A 20,383-nucleotide genomic window follows, 5' to 3' on the forward strand; every position below is an offset into this window, starting at 1 on the left:
AAAACACCATCTCGTTACAAAAATTAACATAATTTGTAATAAAATAAAACGGGTTGTTACAAAATATTATCATGTTTTGTAACAACTTGTAATATTGTTACAAAATATTATTCTTTTGTAACAATCACAAATTATTATTACAAAATACTATTTTTTTGTAACAATTTTAATTTTGATACAAATTTTTTGTTACAAATGTTCCATTTTCTTGTAGTGCTGCCTCTTCCCAATCAGAAGACGCAGCCGATTCTGACCCTAACTCTCAACTAGTACGAAGATCCAGACTTCCTCAGATAACACAATTATCTCTACACACATCGTACTTGATTTAGAATAAATTCTAAACTCATAATTGTGTACCTTTATACTAGCCTACTAATGTTGCCCGCTCAACTTCATCCACTGGGGCTCTTGATCAACTAATTCTGCAACAACAAAATGATCCAGAACACTCCATATCACATGATTCAATTCAATTTATTGGACCCATTCAATCAAGTCCAGTTGCTTTTCCACCTATTCTCCATTCAACACAGATGGTTGACCCAATAACAAATCCCTTACAGCATTCTCCAGAAGAAACACATGTACTTGAGTCAATTTTACCAAACAATCAAGCTGCATTTTCTATAGAAAATCAAGTGGTTCCTGACTCTGATTCTGCTTCTAGAGTTGCTGACACCACTAATTCAGATTCCTCTCGATCCAGGGTCTTAGAAACTCCTCCCAAACAACCTAGTCCTTCACTTCGAGCCAATCTTTAGACTCCTCCAGGACCAAGACCCCGAACATCGAGTGCTCCTACCACTCCTACCAGTGCTACCTTGGATGACCTAATCTCTGTTTTGAATAGTGTTATCCAAGAAAATAAAGTTTTAGTGTCTGTACCAACAATCTCAATACCTGCTACATCAAGACCTTCATTCGAACTAGATCCTGACACTCGAGAACAACTTCGATCACTCATCAAACTCTTGGATCATCCAACTACCACATGGGTTAATGATCCAATTCTCAACCAACTCTTGGCTGATATTTTAAAATCTTCTTTTGAACTCCCAACTGACACACCACATTCTGCCTCAATTCAAGAGTTCAAACAACTTCTCAATGAGAGCGTTGCATCTCAGTTTCAACTCCAAGAAACCAAAAATGAAGAAGTCACAACCAAATCTAATATAGAACATTGTCTTTCAACTGCTCAACCAATCCAAACCTCTTGTGAGGAATTTGATCTGAGAATCTCCCATGCTATTTCTGTTCAAGCTTTTCATGATCAAGAAGAAGCAAGACTCGAAGCAGAATTAACTCAGATTCAGAAATAACTTGCCACTATACGCCGAAATCAAGCCACCATAGCCAAACCTCTGGCTGCAGCCCAACAAGAACAACATCACCTTATTCAGGAACTTATCTCAATTGATACCAAGCGGGGAGAATATGAAAAACAACTTGAGAAAATCCAAGCTGACAAGTTCAAACAAATTGAAGTGCTTTCAATTCTGGAAAATAAAAGAGCAAAGCTACGCGTAGACTTATCAAGGCTAATAGCACCTTAAATTTATTTTCATCTCAAGTTTCACTTCATTTTGTAATGATTTCCGCCTTTTCTGAACTTTATGCATATTGAACTTCTATGTTTGCCAACAATAGAAATGTTTCAAGTATTTCCCATTAATCGAATTAACTACTTTTCCTAACTTGATATCTTTAATCTAATAGGCATTTTCAGAATATGTCCTTGTTACTTGAAAGGGACCTTCCCAACTACGGGACTATTTATCCAGAAATCTCGATTTCTTTTCCATCGGTAAAATGACTTTTAAAACTAACTCACCTATCCTAAAAGACTTTTCTTTAATTTGATAATTATAACTTCGAGCAACACTTTCTTTTTGTCGAATCACATTATCGAATGTAGGGATTCGTTCTAAATCTAGTTCGTTTAACTCATCAAACTTTACATTCCAATAATCATCGACTGGCAAATCATTATGTTTTGATACTCTTAAAGTATTTAAATTAATTTTGTAAAATCTGGTCTAACCGTAATTAATTAAATAATAAATTAAATATGATCGAATATGGTTAGAAAATTTGGCAATTGAAATTTGATAATTTAAATATGATATTTAGATTCAGTGAATTTTTCTGAGTCGGAAAACATAGTTTTCTGCATGAAAATGCATACTGGAATTTTGACCGAAAGTACCAGCTGAGATCTGTTTGGTGCTACAGTTGAGAAAATTAATTATAAGTGAATAAGCCTAAGAAATTAGGATTTATGATTAGGATGGGTAGAAATATTTAAAATACGATTTAAAGCTCTAATCTTGAAGGTTTTGCCCCAAAATTGGGCCAACGGACAAAAATAAGTGAACTGGGCCTAAGTGGGCCCAAGACCCAACATATATAAACATTAGTTATGAGCATTTCAGCTCATTTACCCTAAAAACATGAAGAGGGGCGCTGAATTGAGAAGAGAGAGAACCTAACTCTCTTTGATCTTCAAATCACCATAACTTGAGCTACGGAGCTCCGATTGACGAGCCGTTTGCAGCCACGCGTCGCTCTTCTCATCCTCTAAAATTCTATCTAAGTTTTGTGGTAAGGAATCAGCTGTTCTCTGCCCAATTTTCATTTTTCTCTTTAAATTTGAATTTGGATTAGGTTTTGAGGAAACCTTATGATTTTGGTTCTTTAGGAATGCTCTAGTATGAGCATGGGTGATATTCATCACAAAATTTAGTGGGTTAAGGTAAGAAGTACTTAAACCCTTGTAATTTATCAATTTCATGAACCCTAGGTTAATGTATACTTGTGAAATTGGTTATGTTAGTATATTTGGTGACTTTGGTGCATAATTGGGATATTGGTGTTGCTTGAGGAGCCTTGGTGAGGCTTAGAACTAAGGTTGGTGGAGACTTCCAAAGAAAAGGCTCAATTGGTTTGGCTACAAGAGGTACGATTTAAGTTTCATTTAAGTACCGTGTGGTGTGATGAGAATTCCTAGGCTATATGCCCCTAGGATTAAGTTTGGATTGTGTGAATGGTTGGTGCTAATATGCATAATTGATATATAGTGTGAATTAATGATTAGGTTGAGAATTGTATGAAATTGTGTGTTTGGTGTGTTGAGAATATGACAAATTAGATAATGAATATTGGTTTGTGGATTATGCAATTAAATTGTGAATTTGTGCTGGAGGCTGTGAATTTTGGGCCGGAGGCTGGAAAGAGGTAAGGAAGGTAAGTTGATGTGTGCATTGTGTGATGACACAAGTGATTGGATGAATTTTAGATATTGAATATGTGATTATGATTATTGATGCCTTAATGGTATGATGCATGAGAGATATGCATGTTGTGATATATGCTTGATGAATGATTAAGGTTGATTTGTGGGTGAAACCATGGGATGGTGAGTATAATATTGATTATGTATAATGACGGTTGATTGAAAATGGTGTTGTTGGAAATTGGCATGAGGAAGAGTATATGATATGTAAATGTGTTTGAATTTGAACCCCTTGGGTGAAGTGGGTTAAAATGATGGAATGATATTTTTGTGAATTGTGGTAAAGTGTTAATGTATGAGTTGAGGAGGCTTGATGTTGATTTTGGTATATTTTGATCGATTTCAAAAAGGGTTGAAATTGGCATTTTTTGGTTGATTTTGAAAAAGGTTGAAAATGGCTTATTTTGAAATTGGCACTTTGTGATTTTGTACGAAAATATGGTTTTTGGGCATACTTTGACGGGACATAACTTGGACTCCGGATCCCCTTTGGTGCCAAACTTGTTTAGAAATGAAATTGGATCCGGGATATTCATTCCGTTCAAAGAACAGGCGAAACATGTTTCAAAATGAAAAAGTTATGTCCGTTGGAAGATTGGGGGTTTAACCTGTGAATTCTGCAGCTTTTAACTTAAAATTTTTTTTAGCAAGATCCCCCCCCACGCGTAGGCGTCGTTTTTTCGAAAAAGTACCATCCACGCGTGCACGTGGACCACGCGCGTGCGTCGATGCGCTGCACCCAATGTCCAGCCATTTTTTCCCGAGAGTTGTGCCAGTTTTGTGCGTGGGGGTACAAACACACCCACGCGTACGTGTGGCTAACGCGTACGCGTCATTTGGCTATTTTCTCCATCCACACGTGCGCGTGGGTGACACATACGCGTCAATGAACTTTGTGGCCATCCACACGTGCACGTGGAAGACGCGTACGCGTGGCCCTATTTTCATCCTAAAGTTGATTTTTGAGTTTTAAAAGCCAAATTTCATACTTCTAAGCCTCCGATCTCCCCCCTTGTGTATTAAATCATTATGATATGCCTAGCAATGAGAATGGAGATAGGGGATATGATAACTTGTGAATGGAGCAAGGGAAAAATTTATGATCAATGATGATCAAGGATGATTGTATGAGATACGGAGGATGGCAGTGGAAGTGCGTTATATGCCATAAGTCGAAGGGCTGTATATGTTGATAAATTGGCTAGTTCTCGATTGAATTGTGAGCCGGATGGCTGAGTTATTGCCGGGTTACGGAGGAGCTATGTTGATACATTGGCTAGTTCTGGATTGAACTGTGAGACGGGTGGCTGAGTTATTGCCGGGTTACGACGGAGCCATGTTGATAAATTGGCTAGTTCTGGATTGAACTGTGAGTCGGATGACTGAGTTTTTGGCGGGTTACGGCGGAGCCATTATTTATTGTGGCTGAGTATAAATGCATATATGCTATTGAATGAAATGTGAATGTTGCACTTCCACTATCTGAGATACGAGTTTCCCTGGATGAAAGCAGTGGGTAGCCACCACGTGCTTCAGGTGGAGACTTGTGATGAGCGGATATTTTATACGCTTTTTGGGGGTAATTTCATGTAGATTTTAGTATGTTTTAATTAGTTTTTAGTAAAATATTATTAGTTTTTAGGCAAAAATCATATTTCTGGACTTTACTATGATTTTGTGTGTTTTTCTGTGATTTCAGGTATTTTCTGGCTGAAATTGAGGGAGTTGAGCAAAAATCTGAGTTGGGCTGAAAAAGGACTGCTGATGCTGTTGGATCCTGACCTCCCTGCACTCGGAATGAAATTTTTGGAGCTACAGAAGTCCAATTGGCGCGCTCTGAACGACGTTGGAACGTAGACATCCAGGGCTTTTCAGCAATATATAATAGTCCATACTTTGCGTGAAGATAGGCGACGTAACTTGGCGTTGAACGCCAAGTACATGCTGCTGTCTGGAGTTAAACGCCAGAAAAACGTCATGATCCGGAGTTGAACGCCCAAAACACATTATAACATAGAGTTCAACTCCAAGAAAGGCCTTAACTCGTGGATAGCTTTAGTCTCAGCCCCAGCACACACCAAGTAGGCTCCAGAAGTGGATTTCTGCACCAATTATCTTAGTTTACTCATATTCTGTAAACCTAGGTTACTAGTTTACTATTTAAACAACGTTTAGAGATTTATCTTGTACCTCATGACATTTTCAGATCTGAATTACATACTCTTTGATGGCATGAGTCTCTAAACTCCATTGTTGGGGGTGAGGAGCTCTGCAGCGTCTCGATGAATTAATGCAATTGTTTCTATTTCACTCAAACGTGTGTATGGTCCGATCTAAGATGTTTATTCGTGCTTAATTATGAAAGAGGTGATGATCCGTGACACTCATCACCTCCCTCAATCCATGAACATGTGCCTGACGAACACCTCCGTTCTACATCAGACTGAATGAACTTCTCTTAGATTCTTTAATCAGAATCTCCGCGGTATAAGCTAGAATCGATGGCGGCCACTCTTGAGGATCCGGAAGGTCTAAACCTTGTCTGTGATATTCTGAGTAGGATTCAAGGATTGAATGGCAGTGACGCACTTCAAACTCGCGATTGCTGGGCGTGATGACAAACGCAAAAGGATCAATGGATCCTATTCCAACATGATCGAGAACCAACAGCTGATTAACCGTGCTGTGACAGAGCACCTGGAACATTTTCACTGAGAGGATGGGAAGTAGCCACTGACAATGGTGACACCCTACATACAGCTTGCCGTAGACATGCTTTACAAACAATTGAGTTGAATATTACATTGCAGAAATTCAGAGGACAAAGCATCTCCAAAACTCCAACATATTTCCCATTACTGCACAACAAGTAACGATTTTATTCTTTTTTATTTTTTCCAATCTAATAATTCCAACTGATAATTTTGATTGACATCCTGACTAAGAATAATAAAATAAATATAGCTTGCTTCAAACCAACAATCTCCGTGGGATTCGACCCTTACTCACGTAAGGTATTACTTGGACGACCCAGTGCACTTGCTGGTTAGGTGTGCGGATTGCAAAAAGTGTTATTGCAATTTCGTGCACCAACTTGATACTCTGCTGACCTTATGTCGTAAGTGTGGCCGGACACTGTGAAAGTTCTAGATGAGCTCGCCCCCGTAGATAGACACCAGTGTGGGTGTTGTATGGATACACACCATTGTGGGTGTTGTATTGTTATGATTATGATCATGATGATGATCGAGAATAACTCGAGTTGGGGATGCACGACAGAGGGACAGTCCAATGGTTAGCTACCAGGACTTGTCAGGTTGGCTATATAACCGACAGATGATACCATCATCCATAGGGCAGGCATACATCATATTGCATATGTCTGAACTGCTTGTGTGTGCCTACTTGTTTTGAATTGCCATATCGTATATGCTACATTACCTGATTATGTGCTACTTGTTCTACTTGTACCTTAATTGTGTATTACTTGTCTGTATTGCTTGTGTTTGTACAACAGAATGATCCCTCATGCTGGTGTCGGTAGGCGTTGAGGGCTATTCTTGATGAGATGAATTGGTGATGCGATTGTATGATGATGATGATTATTGATTGAGGTAATTTGAGCTCCCTGGTAGACACAGTGAAGTGGATTCACTTGCTCCAGGTGAGGATATGATGTATTGATATAGTATTGCTGAGGCAGAATAACTGGTGATGGTTTTGTTTATAATTCTTGTCCTGTTTGTTGAAGAGTTAGCAAGTTGGGAAGCATTTAAAAGATGAATTAGATTTAGCCTTCCCTTATGACAGTTGCCTATTTATGGATTAGCGAGATCATAGGGTGAATGCTTGGTGGAAAGAAGTTTAGGATGCTTAGTGAGTTTTTGTTGCAGTGCATTGTATTTATTTGGCACTTTTACCGTACTGGGAACCTATGGGCCCAGTGTTCTCATTCTGTATATATCTCTTGTTTTTCAGATACAGGTCCAGGTGCTCAGAAGTGAGTTGTAGTTCGTCTGAGAGACAGCGAAGATCTTTATCTTCCGGGGCCCACTTGGTGTATGTTTGGGCTGAGCTTGATCAATCCACGAGCTAAGGCTTCTCTTGGAGTTGAACTTCGAGTTATGACGTGTTTTGGGCGTTCAACTCCGGATCATGACATTTTTCTGGCGTTTAACTCCAGACAGCAGCATGAACTTGGCGTTCAACGCCAAGTTACGTCGTCATTCTTCGAATAAAGTATGAACTATTATATATTGCTAGAAAGCCCTGGATGTCTACTTTCCAACGCCGTTGAGAGCGCGCCAATTGGAGTTCTGTAGCTCCAGAAAATCCATTTCGAGTGCAGGGAGGTCAGATTCCAACAGCATCAGCAGTCCTTTTGTCAGCCTTCTTCAGAGTTTTGCTCAAATCCCTCAATTTCAGTCAGAATTTACCTGAAATCACAGAAAAATACACAAACTCATAGTAAAGTCCAGAAATGTGAATTTAACATAAAAACTAATGAAAACATCCCTAAAAGTAGCTCAAACTTACTAAAAACTATCTAAAAACAATGCCAAAAAGCGTATAAATTATCCGCTCATCACAACACCAAACTTAAATTGTTGCTTGTCCCCAAGCAACTGAAAATCAAAGAGGATAAAAGAAGAGAATATACTATAAATTTCAGAATATCAATGAATATTAATTTAATTAGATGAGCGGGACTTGTAGCTTTTTGCTTCTGAATAGTTTTGGCATCTCACTTTTTCCTTTGAAGTTCAGAGTGATTGGCGTCTCTGGGAACTCAGAATTTCGGATAGTGTTATTGACTTTCCTAGTTAAGCATGTTTGATTCTTGAACACAGCTACTTATGAGTCTTGGCCTTGGCCCTAAGCACTTTGTTTTCCAGTATTACCACTGGATACACAAATGCCACAGACACATGACTGGGTGAACCTTTTCAGATTGTGACTCAGCTTTGCTAGAGTCCCCAGTTAGTGGTGTCCAGAGCTCTTAAGCACACTCTTTTGCCTTGGATCACGACTTTAACCACTTAGTCTCAAGCTTTTCACTTGGACCTTCATGACACAAGCACATGGTTAGGGACAGCTTGATTTAGCCGCTTAGGCCTAGATTTAATTTCCTTTGGGCCCTCCTATCCGTTGATGCTCAAAGCCTTGGATCCTTTTTACCCTTGTCTTTTGGTTTTAAGGGCTATTGGCTTTTTCTACTGCTCCTTCTTTTTCTTTCTATTTTTTTTTTCGCCATTTTTTTTCGCAAGCTTCCTTTTTCACTGCTTTTTCTTGCTTCAAGAATCAATTTCATGATTTTTCAGATCATCAATAACATTTCTCTTTGTTCATCATTCTTTCAAGAGCCAACAATTTTAACACTCATAAACAACAAGATCAAAAATATGCACTGTTCAAGCATTCATTCAGAAAACAAAAAGTATTGCCACCACATCAATATAATTAAATTAAATTCAAGGATAAATTCGAAATTCATGTACTTCTTGTTCTTTTGAATTAAAACATTTTTCATTTAAGAGAGGTGAAGGATTAATGGATTTATTCATAGCTTTAAGGGATGGTTACATACTAATGATCATGAAGTAGAGACACAAAACATAGATAAACACAACATTAAAAACCGAAAACAGAAAGAAATAAAGAACAAGGAATGAATCCACCTGAGTGAGGGTGGCACCTTCTTGAAGGTCCAATGGTGCTTTTTGAGCTCCTCTATGTCTCTTCCTTGCTTCTGTTGAATGATTCCTAGTAATTTTGGTGTTTCTACCCTTAGTTGCTTCCAATATTTGTGTGGAGGATAACTTATTCCCTGAGGTATCTCAGGGATCTCTTGATTTGCAGCCACATGTTCTACCACTGAGCTATGACGGCTTATATTCTTTCCATCTCCCAAGACTCAGAGGTGGAAGCTTTTGTCTTCCCTTTGAGGTTTCTCTGGCCTTAGGTGCCATTAATGGTAATGGAAAAGCAAAAAAGCTATGCTTTTACCACACCAAACTTAAAATATTGCTCGCCCTCGAGCAAGAGAAGAAAGAAGAGAGGAAGAAGAAGAAGAAGAAAATGGAGGTGAGTGAGGGGAGATGGATTCGGCTATATGGGTGGGATTGGGTGGGAAAGAGAAGTTGAATTGTGAAGGTAGGTGGGGTGTATGGGGAAGAGTGGATAGATGTAGGTGGTGAATGAAAAATAGAAGGGATGACCATGAATGGAAAGAGAGAGGGCGAGGTAGGTGGGGATCCTGTGAGGTCCACAGATCCTGAGATGATAAGAAATACCATTCCTTCACCATATAGGCATGTAAAATGCCTTCGTGCATCATTCTGGCGTTTAAACGCTTATTGGTGCACGTTCTGGGCGTTCAACGCCCATGTAATGCATGTTTCTGGCGTTGAACGCCAGTTTCATGCTTGTTACTGGCGTTCAGCGCCAGTTTGTCCTCTCTGGGCACATTCCTGGCATTCAGCGCCAGGATGTTGCTTGTTTCTGGCGTTCAGCGCCAGAATGGTGCTCTGTTCTGGCGTTGAACGCCGGCCAGATGCACCTTACTGGCGTTGAACGCCAGCCCGTGCGTCCTCCAGGGTGAAAAAATTTTTTTCTTCTGTTTTTGACTCTGTTTTTAATTTTTTTTTCGTGACTCCTCATGATCATGTACCTAATTAAACACAAAAATAACAAAGAAGCAAAATAAAATAAAATTAGATAAATAAAATTGGGTTGCCTCCCAACAAGCGCTTCTTTAATGTCAATAGCTTGACAGTGGCTCTCATGGAGCCACAAGGTGATCAGGTCAATGTTAGTGTAGTCCCAACACCAAACTTAGAGTTTGGATATGGGGTCTTAACACCAAACTTAGAGTTTGGTTGTGGCTTCACAACACCAAACTTAGAGTTTGACTGTGTGGGTTCTTCGTGACTCTGAACTGAGAGAAGCTCTTCATGCTTACTCTCTTTCGTCACAGAGGGATGGCCATGTGCCTTAAACACAAGGTAGTCCCCATTCAATTGAAGGACTAACTCACCTCTGTTGACATCTATCACAGCTTCTGCTGTGGCTAGGAAAGGTCTTCCAAGGATGATGCAATCATCCGCTTCCTTCCTAGTGTCTAAGATTATGAAATCAGCAGGGATGTAAAGGCCTTCAACCTTTACTAGCACGTCCTCTACTATTCCATAAGCTTGTCTCAATGACTTATCTGCCAATTGCAATGAGAACAAGGCAGGTTGTACCTCAATGATTCCCAGCTTCTCCATTACAGAGAGTGGCATAAGATTTATCCCTGACCCCAGATCACATAGAGCTTTTTCAAAGCTCATGGTGCCAATGGTACAAGGTATTAAGAACTTGCCAGGATCTTGTTTCTTTTGAGGTAGAGTTTTCTGAATCCAAGCATCTAGTTCACTAATGAGCAAGGGAGGTTCACTTTCCCAAGTCTCATTACCAAACAACTTGGCATTCAGCTTCATGATAGCTCCTAAGTATTGAGCAACTTGCTCTCCAGTCACATCTTCATCCTCTTCAGAGGAAGAATAGTCTTCAGAGCTCATGAATGGCAGAAGGAGATTTAATGGAATCTCTATGGTCTCTAGATGAGCCTCAGAGTCCTCTGGATCCTTAATAGGAAACTCCTTCTTGCTTGAAGGACGTCCCAGGAGGTCTTCCTCACTAGGATTTTCATCCTCCTCCTCCCTAGTGCATTCGGCCACTTTGATCAAATCAATGGCCTTGCACTCTCCTTTTGGATTCTCTTCTGTATTGCTTGGGAGAATACTGGGAGGAGTTTCAATGACTTTCTTACTCAGCTGGCCTACTTGTGCCTCCAAATTTCTAATGGAGGATCTTGTTTCATTCATGAAACTGAAAGTGGCCTTTGACAGATCAGAGACAATATTGGCTAAATTAGAAGTGTTTTGTTCTGAATTCTCTGTCTGTTGCTGAGAAGATGATGGATATGGCTTACTATTGCTCAGCCTATTGCGTCCACCATTGTTAAAGCCTTGTTGAGGCTTTTGTTGATCCTTCCAGGAGAAATTTGGATGATTTCTCCATGATGGGTTATAGGTGTTTCCATAAGGTTCACCCATGTAATTAACCTCTGCCATGGCAGGGTTTTCAGGATCATAAGCTTCTTCAGAAGCTACCTCTCTAGCACTGTTGGATGCATGTTGCAATCCATTCAGATTTTGAGAGATTATGTTGACCTGTTGAGTCAACATTTTGTTCTGAGCCAATATGGCATTCAGAGCATCAATTTCAAGAATTCCTTTCTTCTGAGGTATCCCATTGTTCACGGAATTCCTCTCAGAAGTGTACATGAATTGGTTGTTTGCAACCATGTCAATGAGTTCTTGAGCCTCTTCAGGCGTTTTCTTCAGGTGAATAGATCCACCTGCAGAATGGTCCAATGACATTTTCGAAAATTCAGAGAGACCATAATAGAATATATCTAATAGGGTCCATTCTGAAAACATGTCAGATGGACATCTTTTGGTCAACTGCTTGTATCTTTCCCAAGCTTCATAGAGGGATTCACCATCTTTTTGTTTGAAGGTTTGAACATCCACTCTCAGCTTGCTCAGCTTTTGAGGGGGAAAGAATTTATCTAAGAAGGCAGTGACCAGCTTATCCCAGGAGTCCAGGCTATCCTTAGGTTGTGAATCCAACCATATTCTAGCTCTGTCTCTTACAGCAAAAGGGAAAAGCATGAGTCTGTAGACTTCAGGATTAACTCCATTCGTCTTTACAGTCTCACAGATCTGCAAGAACTCAGTTAAAAACTGATAAGGATCTTCAGATGGAAGTCCATAAAACTTACAGTTTTGTTGCATTAATGCAACTAGTTGAGGCTTAAGCTCAAAGTTATTGGCTCCAATGGCAGGAATGGAGATGCTTCTTCCATCAAACTTGGACGTTGGCTTTGTGAAGTCACCAAGCATTCTCCTTGCATTATTATTATTATTATTTTCGGCTGCCATGTCCTTCTCTTGTTCGAAAATTTCTGAAAGGTTGTTTCTAGATTGTTGTAATTTAGCTTCTCTTAATTTTCTCTTCAGAGTCCTTTCAGGTTCTGGATCAATTTCAACAAGAGTGTCTTTTTCCCTGTTCCTGCTCATATGAAAGAGAAGAAAACAAGAAAAGAAAGAGGAATCCTCTATGTCACAGTATAGAGATTCCTTTATGTTAGTAGAAGAAGAAAGGGGTAGAAGAATCCAAATACAAGGGATACAAGAAGTTCGGATTCTTAGATGAAGAGAGGTGAAGAGAAGTGTTAGTAATTAATTAATTAAATAGAAGAAGAGAAGAGAAGAGAAATTTTCGAAAATAATTTTTGAAAAAGAGGTTAGTAATTTTCGAAAATCAAAGACAAAATTTAATTAAAATTAAAATTTAAAACAAAAAGAATTTTTGAAAAGGAGAGGAGATATTTTCGAAAATTAGAGAGGGAAAAGTAGTTAGGTGGTTTTGAAAAAGATAAGAAACAAACAAAAAGTTAGTTAGTTGATTGAAAAAGTTTTGAAATCAAAATTTGAAAAAGATAAGAAGATAAGAAGTTAGATAAGATATTTTGAAATCAAATTTAGAAAAAGATATAATTTTTGAAAAAGATAAGATAAAAGATAAAAAGATATAATTTTAAAATTGACTTAACTAACAAGAAACTACAAGATAAGATTCTAGAACTTAAAGATTGAACCTTTCTTAACAAGAAAGTAACAAACTTCAAATTTTTTGAACCAATCCCATTAATTGTTAGCTAATTTTCGAAAATTTGATATAAAGATAAGAAAAAGATTTTGAAAATATTTTGAAAAAGATTTTTGAAATTTTCGAAATTTATAAAAAAATGAAAAAGATATGATTTTTGAAAAAGATTTTGAAAAGATAAGATTTTTAAAATTGAAATTTTGACTTGACTTGTAAGAAACAACTAATTTTAAAAAATTTTTGACCAAGTCAACCCAAAATTTCGAAAATTTGGAGGAAAATAAGGAAAATATATTTTTTGATTTTTGAATTTTTAAAGAAAAACACGAAAATGACCCAAAACATGAAAATTTTGGATCAAGACACAAGATGCATGCAAGAATGCTATGAATGTCAAGATGAACACCAAGAACACTTTGAAGATCATGATGAACATCAAGAACATAATTTTGAAAAATTTTTGATGCAAAGAGAACATGCAAGACACCAAACTTAGAAATCTTTAATGCATGAAAAATATGAATGCAAAAATGCACATGAAAAACAACAAAAGACACAAAACAAGAAATCATCAAGATCAAACAAGAAGACTTGTCAAGAACAACTTGAAGATCATGAAGAACACTATGAATGCATGAAATTTTCGAAAAAATGCAAGAAAAATTTTAAAAGCATGCAATTGACACCAAACTTAAAAATTAACACAAGACTCAAACAAGAAACACAAAATATTTTTTGATTTTTATGATTTTCTAATTTTTTTGTATTTTTTATTTTATTTTTTTTTCGAAAAACATTTTTTTTTTTGAAAAACGAAAAATAAAAGAAAAATTTTTGAAAAAGATTTTTGAAAAGAAAATTACCTAATCTGAGCAACAAGACGAACCGTCAGTTGTCCATACTCGAACAATCCCTGGCAACGGCGCCAAAAACTTGGTGGACGAAATTGTGATCACTATTCTTTGTACTTGTATGGATTTATTCAATAATTGTCTTTATTTGAATTCACAACTCCGTTCAACTAACCAGCAAGTGTACTGGGTCGTCCAAGTAATAAACCTTACGCGAGTAAGGGTCGATCCCACAGAGATTGTTGGTATGAAGCAAGCTATGGTCATCTTGTAGATCTCAGTTAGTGAGTGGAATCATAGAGTCAAATGGAATTAAATTGGATAAATAAAATAAATAAAAGGGATAGAATACTTATGCAGATTCATTGGTGGGAATTTCAGATAAGCGAATGGAGATACTATATGCTCAAGGACGCCTGCTATTCTCCTGCTTCAACTCAATCCTTCTTACTCCTTTCCATGGCAAGCTGTGTATAGGGGTTCACCATCAGCGGTGGCTACTTTCAATCCTCTCGGGAAAATGATCCTATTCGGCTGTCACTCGCACGGCTAATCGTCTGGAGGCATCACCCATGGTTGATGGTTACATCCCATCCTCGCAGTGAAAACTATGCTCACGCACTCTGTCACAGTACGGCTAATCACTGGTTGGTTCCTGCGCCTACTGGAATAGAATCCCTTGATTCTTTTGCGTCTGTCACTAACACCCAGCACTTGCAAGTTTGAAGCACGTCACAGTCATTCATTACCGGAATCCTACTCGGAATACCACAGACAAGGTTAGACTTTCCGGATTCCCAGGATCCTACTCGGAATACCACAGACAAGGTTAGACTTTCCGGATCCTCATAAATGCCGCCATCTATCTAGCTTATACCACGAAGATTCTGTTGGGGAATCTAAGAGATACGCATTCAAGCTCTGTTGCATGTAGAACGGAAGTGGTTGTCAATCACGTGCGTTCATAAGTGAGAATGATAATGATCGTCACTTTCATCATTACATTCATCATGTTCTTGGGTACGAATGAATATCTTGGAATAAGAATAAGAGAGATTTGAATAAAAGAAAATAGAACTGCATTAATACTTGAGGTACAGCAGAGCTCTACACCCTTAATCTATGGTGTGCAGAAACTCCACCGTTGAAAATACATAAGTGAAAGAGGTTCAGGCATGGCCGAATGGCCAGCCCCCAAAATGTGATCACCGGATTCAAAATACAATCCAGGATGATAATATGATAGTAAAAAGTTCTATTTATAATAAACTAGCTCCTAGGGTTTACATGAGTAAGTAATTGATGCATAAATTCACTTCCGGGGCCCACTTGGTGTATGTTTGGGCTGAGCTTGATCAATCCACGAGCTAAGGCTTCTCTTGGAGTTGAACTTCGAGTTATGACGTGTTTTGGGCGTTCAACTCCGGATCATGACGTTTTTCTGGCGTTTAACTCCAGACAGCAGCATGAACTTGGCGTTCAACGCCAAGTTACGTCGTCATTCTTCGAATAACGTATGAACTATTATATATTGCTAGAAAGCCCTGGATGTCTACTTTCCAACGCCGTTGAGAGCGCGCCAATCGGAGTTCTGTAGCTTCAGAAAATCCATTACGAGTGCAGGGAGGTCAGATTCCAACAGCATCAGCAGTCCTTTTGTCAGCCTTCTTCAGAGTTTTGCTCAAATCCCTCAATTTCAGTCAGAAATTACCTTAAATCACAGAAAAATACACAAACTCATAGTAAAGTCCAGAAATGTGAATTTAACATAAAAACTAATGAAAACATCCCTAAAAGTAGCTCAAACTTACTAAAAACTATCTAAAAACAATGCCAAAAAGCGTATAAATTATCCGCTCATCACAACACCAAACTTAAATTGTTGCTTGTCCCCAAGCAACTGAAAATCAAAGAGGATAAAAGAAGAGAATATACTATAAATTTCAGAATATCAATGAATATTAATTTAATTAGATGAGCGGGACTTGTAGCTTTTTGCTTCTGAATAGTTTTGGCATCTCACTTTTTCCTTTGAAGTTCAGAGTGATTGGCGTCTCTGGGAACTCAGAATTTCGGATAGTGTTATTGACTTTCCTAGTTAAGCATGTTTGATTCTTGAACACAGCTACTTATGAGTCTTGGCCTTGGCCCTAAGCACTTTGTTTTCCAGTATTACCACCGGATACACAAATGCCACAGACACATGACTGGGTGAACCTTTTCAGATTATGACTCAGCTTTGCTAGAGTCCCCAGTTAGTGGTGTCCAGAGCTCTTAAGCACACTCTTTTGCCTTGGATCACGACTTTAACCACTTAGTCTCAAGCTTTTCACTTGGACCTTCATGACACAAGCACATGGTTAGGGACAGCTTGATTTAGCCGCTTAGGCCTAGATTTAATTTCCTTTGGGCCCTCCTATCCGTTGATGCTCAAAGCCTTGGATCCTTTTTACCCTTGCCTTTTGGTTTTAAGGGCTATTGGCTTTTTCTACTGCTCCTTCTTTTTCTTTCTATTTTTTTTTCGCCATTTTTTTTTCGCAAGCTTCCTTTTTCACTGCTTTTTCTTGCTTCAAGAATCAATTTCATGATTTTTCAGATCATCAATAACATTTCTCTTTGTTCATCATTCTTTCAAGAGCCAACAATTTTAACACTCATAAACAACAAGATCAAAAATATGCACTGTTCAAGCATTCATTCAGAAAACAAAAAGTATTGCCACCACATCAATATAATTAAATTAAATTCAAGGATAAATTCGAAATTCATGTACTTCTTGTTCTTTTGAATTAAAACATTTTTCATTTAAGAGAGGTGAAGGATTAATGGATTTATTCATAGCTTTAAGGGATGGTTACATACTAATGATCATGAAGTAGAGACACAAAACATAGATAAACACAACATTAAAAACCGAAAACAGAAAGAAATAAAGAACAAGGAATGAATCCACCTGAGTGAGGGTGGCACCTTCTTGAAGGTCCAATGGTGCTTTTTGAGCTCCTCTATGTCTCTTCCTTGCTTCTGTTGAATGATTCCTAGTAATTTTGGTGTTTCTACCCTTAGTTGCTTCCAATATTTGTGTGGAGGATAACTTATTCCCTGAGGTATCTCAGGGATCTCTTGATTTGCAGCCACATGCTCTACCACTGAGCTATGACGGCTTATATTCTTTCCATCTCCCAAGACTCAGAGGTGGAAGCTTTTGTCTTCCCTTTGAGGTTTCTCTGGCCTTAGGTGCCATTAATGGTAATGGAAAAGCAAAAAAGCTATGCTTTTACCACACCAAACTTAAAATATTGCTCGCCCTCGAGCAAGAGAAGAAAGAAGAGAGGAAGAAGAAGAAGAAGAAAATGGAGGTGAGTGAGGGGAGATGGATTCGGCTATATGGGTGGGATTGGGTGGGAAAGAGAAGTTGAATTGTGAAGGTAGGTGGGGTGTATGGGGAAGAGTGGATAGATGTAGGTGGTGAATGAAAAATAGAAGGGATGACCATGAATGGAAAGAGAGAGGGCGAGGTAGGTGGGGATCCTGTGAGGTCCACAGATCCTGAGATGATAAGAAATACCATTCCTTCACCATATAGGCATGTAAAATGCCTTCGTGCATCATTCTGGCGTTTAAACGCTTATTGGTGCACGTTCTGGGCGTTCAACGCCCATGTAATGCATGTTTCTGGCGTTGAACGCCAGTTTCATGCTTGTTACTGGCGTTCAGCGCCAGTTTGTCCTCTCTGGGCACATTCCTGGCGTTCAGCGCCAGGATGTTGCTTGTTTCTGGCGTTCAGCGCCAGAATGGTGCTCTGTTCTGGCGTTGAACGCCGGCCAGATGCACCTTACTGGCGTTGAACGCCAGCCCGTGCGTCCTCCAGGGTGAAAAATTTTTTTTCTTCTGTTTTTGACTCTGTTTTTAATTTTTTTTTCGTGACTCCTCATGATCATGTACCTAATTAAACACAAAAATAACAAAGAAACAAAATAAAATAAAATTAGATAAATAAAATTGGGTTGCCTCCCAACAAGCGCTTCTTTAATGTCAATAGCTTGACAGTGGCTCTCATGGAGCCACAAGGTGATCAGGTCAATGTTAGTGTAGTCCCAACACCAAACTTAGAGTTTGGATATGGGGTCTTAACACCAAACTTAGAGTTTGGTTGTGGCTTCACAACACCAAACTTAGAGTTTGACTGTGTGGGTTCTTCGTGACTCTGAACTGAGAGAAGCTCTTCATGCTTACTCTCTTTCGTCACAGAGGGATGGCCATGTGCCTTAAACACAAGGTAGTCCCCATTCAATTGAAGGACTAACTCACCTCTGTTGACATCTATCACAGCTTCTGCTGTGGCTAGGAAAGGTCTTCCAAGGATGATGCAATCATCCGCTTCCTTCCTAGTGTCTAAGATTATGAAATCAGCAGGGATGTAAAGGCCTTCAACCTTTACTAGCACGTCCTCTACTATTCCATAAGCTTGTCTCAATGACTTATCTGCCAATTGCAATGAGAACAAGGCAGGTTGTACCTCAATGATTCCCAGCTTCTCCATTACAGAGAGTGGCATAAGATTTATCCCTGACCCCAGATCACATAGAGCTTTTTCAAAGCTCATGGTGCCAATGGTACAAGGTATTAAGAACTTGCCAGGATCTTGTTTCTTTTGAGGTAGAGTTTTCTGAATCCAAGCATCTAGTTCACTAATGAGCAAGGGAGGTTCACTTTCCCAAGTCTCATTACCAAACAACTTGGCATTCAGCTTCATGATAGCTCCTAAGTATTGAGCAACTTGCTCTCCAGTCACATCTTCATCCTCTTCAGAGGAAGAATAGTCTTCAGAGCTCATGAATGGCAGAAGGAGATTTAATGGAATCTCTATGGTCTCTAGATGAGCCTCAGAGTCCTCTGGATCCTTAATAGGAAACTCCTTCTTGCTTGAAGGACGTCCCAGGAGGTCTTCCTCACTAGGATTTTCATCCTCCTCCTCCCTAGTGCATTCGGCCACTTTGATCAAATCAATGGCCTTGCACTCTCCTTTTGGATTCTCTTCTGTATTGCTTGGGAGAATACTGGGAGGAGTTTCAATGACTTTCTTACTCAGCTGGCCTACTTGTGCCTCCAAATTTCTAATGGAGGATCTTGTTTCATTCATGAAACTGAAAGTGGCCTTTGACAGATCAGAGACAATATTGGCTAAATTAGAAGTGTTTTGTTCTGAATTCTCTGTCTGTTGCTGAGAAGATGATGGATATGGCTTACTATTGCTCAGCCTATTGCGTCCACCATTGTTAAAGCCTTGTTGAGGCTTTTGTTGATCCTTCCAGGAGAAATTTGGATGATTTCTCCATGATGGGTTATAGGTGTTTCCATAAGGTTCACCCATGTAATTAACCTCTGCCATGGCAGGGTTTTCAGGATCATAAGCTTCTTCAGAAGCTACCTCTCTAGCACTGTTGGATGCATGTTGCAATCCATTCAGATTTTGAGAGATTATGTTGACCTGTTGAGTCAACATTTTGTTCTGAGCCAATATGGCATTCAGAGCATCAATTTCAAGAATTCCTTTCTTCTGAGGTATCCCATTGTTCACGGAATTCCTCTCAGAAGTGTACATGAATTGGTTGTTTGCAACCATGTCAATGAGTTCTTGAGCCTCTTCAGGCGTTTTCTTCAGGTGAATAGATCCACCTGCAGAATGGTCCAATGACATTTTCGAAAATTCAGAGAGACCATAATAGAATATATCTAATAGGGTCCATTCTGAAAACATGTCAGATGGACATCTTTTGGTCAACTGCTTGTATCTTTCCCAAGCTTCATAGAGGGATTCACCATCTTTTTGTTTGAAGGTTTGAACATCCACTCTCAGCTTGCTCAGCTTTTGAGGGGGAAAGAATTTATCTAAGAAGGCAGTGACCAGCTTATCCCAGGAGTCCAGGCTATCCTTAGGTTGTGAATCCAACCATATTCTAGCTCTGTCTCTTACAGCAAAAGGGAAAAGCATGAGTCTGTAGACTTCAGGATTAACTCCATTCGTCTTTACAGTCTCACAGATCTGCAAGAACTCAGTTAAAAACTGATAAGGATCTTCAGATGGAAGTCCATAAAACTTACAGTTTTGTTGCATTAATGCAACTAGTTGAGGCTTAAGCTCAAAGTTATTGGCTCCAATGGCAGGAATGGAGATGCTTCTTCCATCAAACTTGGACGTTGGCTTTGTGAAGTCACCAAGCATTCTCCTTGCATTATTATTATTATTATTTTCGGCTGCCATGTCCCTCTCTTGTTCGAAAATTTCTGAAAGGTTGTTTCTAGATTGTTGTAATTTAGCTTCTCTTAATTTTCTCTTCAGAGTCCTTTCAGGTTCTGGATCAATTTCAACAAGAGTGCCTTTTTCCCTGTTCCTGCTCATATGAAAGAGAAGAAAACAAGAAAAGAAAGAGGAATCCTCTATGTCACAGTATAGAGATTCCTTTATGTTAGTAGAAGAAGAAAGGGGTAGAAGAATCCAAATACAAGGGAT

At 38.9% G+C, this 20,383-nt stretch overlaps 2 non-coding genes across 2 annotated transcripts; both read left to right on the forward strand.

Moving 5' to 3' along the window:
* Positions 1-11,782: 11,782 nt before the first annotated feature.
* Positions 11,783-11,886, forward strand: LOC112767456 (small nucleolar RNA R71). The gene has a single exon (XR_003184912.1). It is a non-coding gene; the product is annotated as a small nucleolar RNA R71 (small nucleolar RNA).
* Positions 11,887-19,628: 7,742 nt separating this feature from the next.
* LOC112767461 (small nucleolar RNA R71) lies at positions 19,629-19,732 on the forward strand. Its single transcript, XR_003184915.1, has one exon. It is a non-coding gene; the product is annotated as a small nucleolar RNA R71 (small nucleolar RNA).
* Positions 19,733-20,383: the final 651 nt, after the last annotated feature.

The sequence above is a fragment of the Arachis hypogaea genome, chromosome 2 (assembly GCF_003086295.3).
Source record: "Arachis hypogaea cultivar Tifrunner chromosome 2, arahy.Tifrunner.gnm2.J5K5, whole genome shotgun sequence".
NCBI classification, from domain to species: domain Eukaryota; kingdom Viridiplantae; phylum Streptophyta; class Magnoliopsida; order Fabales; family Fabaceae; genus Arachis; species Arachis hypogaea.